Below are 5,449 nucleotides of genomic sequence, written 5' to 3'. Positions count from 1 at the left end.
GCATCTGGGATATGCTTCTTCAGCATCGAGACATGAAATACATTGTGGACAGCTGACATTTCCTGGGGTAGCTCTAGCTCATATGCTACCCTGCCCACTCTTCTGCTGATGAGGTATGGTCCCACATATCTGGGACTTAGCTTGCCCTTCTTCCCAAAACGCATTACTCCCTTCATTGGAGCTACTCTGAGGAACACTGAATCCCCAACTGAAAACTCTAAAGGTCTGCGCCGTGTATCAGCATAGCTTTTCTGGCGGCTTTGAGCTGTTTCTATCCTCTGGTGGATCTGTTGTATAGCTGCTGTGGTATCTGCCACTAGATCTGTCTGAAGTTCTAGTTCTTTCTGTTCACCACTCTCATACCAGCAGATTAGAGATTTACACCTCCGCCCATAGAGAGCCTCGTAGGGTGCCATGCCGATGGTGGCCTGATAGTTGTTGTTGTATGCAAATTCTGCTAAACTCAGATATTTACACCAACTTCCCTTAAAGTCTAGGGCACTTGCTCGGAGCATATCTTCGAGTACCTGATTTACCCGCTCCGTCTGTCCATCTGTCTGAGGATGGAAGGCTGTGCAGAACTTTAACTTCGTGCCCAACGCTGACTGTACACACTCCCAGAAGTGTGATGTGAATCTGCTATCTCTGTCTGATATAATGGTTCGTGGGACTCCATGTAGTCTAATGATCTCCTTGAGATACAACTGAGCTAGCTGTTCCATGGAGTAGGATATCCTGATAGCTAAGAAGTGGACTGATTTAGTCAACCTATCGATTATTACCCAGATGGTATCAAAACCATTCGTAGTTCTGGGTAATCCCACTATGAAATCCATAGAAATATCTTCTCACTTCCATTCTGGAATCTGAATAGGCTGCAAAACTCCTCCTGCCTTAACCCTCTGACAGGTTAGGCAGGTGCTGACATATCGAGCGATGTCTCTCTTCATCCCAGGCCACCAAAAACGTTTCTTCAAGTCCTGGTACATTTTGGTGGAGTCAGGATGCATCGCGTAAGGAGTCTTGTGAGCCTCGTCTAGGATTTTCTTCTGTAGTTCCTCCTGATCTGGAACACATAGCTTGTCGCCGAAATATAGTACCCCGCTATCTGATATTCTGAACTCTCCACTTTCTGATTCTGCTAAACCTTGCTTGATTCTCTGAATTTCAGGATCCTGCTCTTGAACTGTCTGGATGTCACCAAGTAAGGTAGACTCTAATGTCATAGTAGAGAGCTGTCCGACTATGAGTTCGAGACCGAAATCTGTGATCTCTTTTTGTAGGGGTGGTGACCTGGCTACTAGAGATAATAGGGCAGCACTGGACTTTCTGCTAAGTGCGTCTGCTACCCTATTTGCTTTTCCTAGGTGATAGAGGATGTCTATGTCGTAGTCTTTGACCAGCTCTAGCCATCTGCGCTGTCGCATATTTAGATCCTTCTAAGTGAAGAAGTACTTCAGACTCTGATGATCTGTATACACTCTGCACTGAGCTCCATACAAGTAATGTCTCCAAATTTTGAGAGCGAACACCACTGCTGCAAGCTCAAGGTCATGAGTAGGATAGTTCTTCTCATAATCCTTGAGTTGTCTGGAGGCGTAGGCGATTACTTTGCCATTTTGCATTAGCACTGCTCCTAGTCCCAACTTAGAGGCATCACTATATATATCAAAGCTATCTGCGTTCTCTAGTAGAGTCAGAATATGTGCACTGGTCAATCTCCTCTTTAGCTCGCTGAAGCTGTTCTCACAGTCCTCTGTCCACTGAAACTTCCTGTTCTTTCTGGTAAGAGCTGTCAGTGGGGAGGCTATCCTGGAGAAGTCCTCTACAAATTTCCTGTAGTAACCTGCTAATCCCAGAAAGCTTCTGATCTCACTGGTGTTCTTAGGTCTTTTCCAGTTGCTCACAGCTTCTATCTTACTGGGGTCTACCATGATACCATCCTTTGAGATGATGTGACCCAGGAAGGACACCTGATCTAACCAAAATTCACATTTCGTGAACTTGGCGTACAGTTGGTTCTGCTGAAGGGTCTGTAATATCATTTTCAGGTGCTCTGCGTGTTCTTCCTGAGTTCCTGAATAGATAAGAATGTCATCGATGAATACGATAATGAACTTATCTAAGTATTTTCTGAATACTCTGTTCATAAGATCCATGAAAGTAGCTGGAGCATTTGTCACGCCAAAGGGCATGACTACGAACTCATAATGTCTGTATCTGGTTCTGAATGTTTTCTTGGGTATATCCCCTTCTTTAACCTTCACCTGATGATAACCTGATCTGAGCTCTATCTTAGACAACACTGCTGCTCCCTTTAGCTGATCGAACAGGTCATCTATTCTGGGAAGAGGATACCTGTTCTTGATCGTGACTTGGTTCAGTGCCCGGTAGTCTATACACAGGCGCATGCTCCCGTCCTTCTTCTTCACGAACAATACAGGCACTCCCCATGGTGAGTGACTAGGGCGTATGAAGCCTTTGTCAAGCAGCTCCTGTAGTTGCTCATGAAGTTCTTTTAGTTCTGCTGGAGCCATGCGGTACGGCGCTTTGGAAATAGGATTTGTACCGGGAATGAGTTCTATCTCAAATTCAATCTCCTTGTCTGGTGCTAGACCTGGTAACTCCTCAGGGAAGACTGCTGGGTAGTCACATACGACTCGGACCTCTGCTAGCTGTTGGTCCTTGCCCTGACTGGTACTGACTACATGTGTTAAAAATCCCGTACATCCTAAATCCATTAACCTCTGTGCCTTCATAGCTGAGAGAAACTTCTTGGCCTTTCTCTTGGGTTCTCCAATGTACTCAAACTGCACTTCTGCTTCAGGTTGGAATATGACTTTCTGTTTACGACACTCTATGGAAGCACCGTATCTGATCAGGAAGTCCATCCCAAAGATGACATCGTAGTCAGTCATATTTAGCACTATCAGGTCACAAAAGAGTTCTCTGTCTGCTATAATGACTGGCACTGCTCTGAGCCAGTGCGTGGATGTCATAATTTCTCCTGAAGGTAACGTCGTCAGAAACTGACTACTGAGTACCTCTGGAGGTATTGCTAACTTCTCCGCAAATGCCCTGGATATATATGAATGGGTTGCCCCAGTATCGAATAAGACAGTTGTACTTTGCTGTAAAATACTAATCTGACATGTAACAACTGTCGAGGCATTTGCTACGTCCTCTCTGGTCGGTGAGTAGATCCGTGCATTCGTCATAGCTGGAGGGGCTTCTAGTCTGCCCTGGCTGATGTGTGGACCATCTAAGGCAGCCTGCATCTGATGCAACTGTGCTGGCTTGGCTTCGTACTGGATCGGCTGTGGTGGAGGAAAACTGGTCTTGTTTGGACACTGCTTGGCCATATGCCCTTCCTGTCCGCATTCAAAGCATCCTCGTGTGCCCTTACGACAAACTCCAGGATGGAATTTCCCACAAGTAGCACACTTTGGATAACTGGGCTGTTTACTAGCTGGTCCTCCCTTTGGGTAACTCCCTGGCTTGCGCTTGTTGCTGGAGTTTCCTTTCCAGTTAGAGCCATGAGAGCTGTGGCCCTGCTGTTGGATCGAGACCACGCTAGAGGGGGGTGAATAGCGTTCGTGGCTATTTCTTTCGATTCGTAAAACAAACGAGTAAAAGCGCAGCGGAATAAAGAAATAACAAACACAAAGAGACAGGAAGATTTACTTCGTTCGGAGCCTAAAGCGACTCCTACTCGAAGGCCCGTGATCCTTGATCGCTTTCCGTGGGCAACAACTATAAGCACGATAAAACTATTACAGATTAACTACAATTCAAAGCAGTAAATAGATTATACCGACAACAAAAGACTAAATCGAAGCTCCGGGTTGTCGGGGTGTCGTTGCAGCACTTTCTGGATCGAGTCGTTAGCAGCTTGTCGCAGGGAGATTACTTAGATGGTTGTTCTTCTGAAGCTGCACCTTGACCCTTCTTTTATATGATGTTCCGGGCGCCTGGAGTGTGACGTGGCCACCCAACCAGGATGCTCCACGTGGCGAAGTCGCGGCAGGGATAAAAGTTGGTCCCGGGCGCCCGGACAGCCTTTTTCCAGCAGGTTCCTCACCTGCAAACAAAGGTTAGTCCGAGCAAAATCCCCTGCAAAACAGTGTTAGAATAAGATAAAACATCGTAAAGAAGAATTGACAGTCTTCGGACTGTCCGAGTCTGACTTCGGATTTCCAACCGGAAATCCTAGGTCGACCCGACGCCTACTGTTCCCTCTGCGGGGAACGCGTCCTCACCTACTCCACACAGGAGATTTACCTGTTGCCAGTCGATCCTCCAGATTGACTGGACTTTTGCTCAGCACTCGACGCTTCCGGACTTCCTGCTGGACATCCGCTTCCCGGCTAGTCCAGTCTTTCACCTGGTTCGCGACACCAGGACTTTCCACCTAGGGTTACCACCCCCTAGGACTTTTGCCTGAAGCCATCGACCTGCCAAGACTTTCCGCATAGGGTTACCACCCCCTATGACCTAGGGTTACCACCCCCTAGGGTTTTCCACCTGCCTAACCGTAGTTAGGACTTTCCTAAAACACTCATTCAACCATGTTAGATTACAACAACCCTTAACTTTGAATCCTTTGCCATTATCAAAACTCAGGTTCGATCGTCGGATGCTTCCCGCACCAACAATCTCCCCCTTTTTGATTATGGCAACCCAAATTCAAAGTTAAGTAAAAAAACAAATGCATAAGTATATTAAGCAAGCTTAAGTATATAAATTCAAATGAACGCCTAACTTAAGCTAACACTTAAACTTTTTGTAAACTTTTTATGAAGCTCCCCCTTAATACAGGGTTTTCATTTTCTTTTGAATTTCTCTACTCTCCCCCTTTGCCATATATCAAAAATGAGCTAGTTTTGAAAAACTTAATTTTTTCAAGACAGAATTAAAAAAAAACATTTTAACTTAGCAAGTGAAGGACAACACCTTAGAATTTTGTTTGAAATAGATATAGAAAAACATGAGCTCTTTTTGAGTCTATAGAGTCTATAGAATATTTTGAGGTGTTTCCAAAATTTTCATAGAAGATACAATTTTCAACTTCAGAAATTTTCAAATAAATTTGCAAGGGAAAAAAATAGGCTTTAAAAACTTAATGAATTTTCAAAAGGGTTTCAGCTAAAAAAAATTTCAAAGAAGAGGACATTTGAGAGTTAAGTTTGGAGAAAATTTTGATAGAACTGCTTAATGAATGTTCTTGAGATAAATTTCAGGAATACTTAAGGCAAAGGAGAAGAGATAACCTTAATTTTGAGTAAGGTATCAGTGTTCTAAAGTCCAAGCATGAGTCAAGAATTGGTTTTGATCAGGTATCAGAGCCCTTAAGTACAAACATGCTTAAACTTTAATATTGCCTTCACCAACTGTCTAACCATTTAGCTACTTGCTGATTGCCTAGAGGGCAACAATGTTCACCTGGTTA

Source organism: Zingiber officinale, chromosome 8A (genome assembly GCF_018446385.1).
Source record: "Zingiber officinale cultivar Zhangliang chromosome 8A, Zo_v1.1, whole genome shotgun sequence".
NCBI lineage: Eukaryota > Viridiplantae > Streptophyta > Magnoliopsida > Zingiberales > Zingiberaceae > Zingiber > Zingiber officinale.
Note: the sequence above shows the minus strand (reverse complement) of the source record.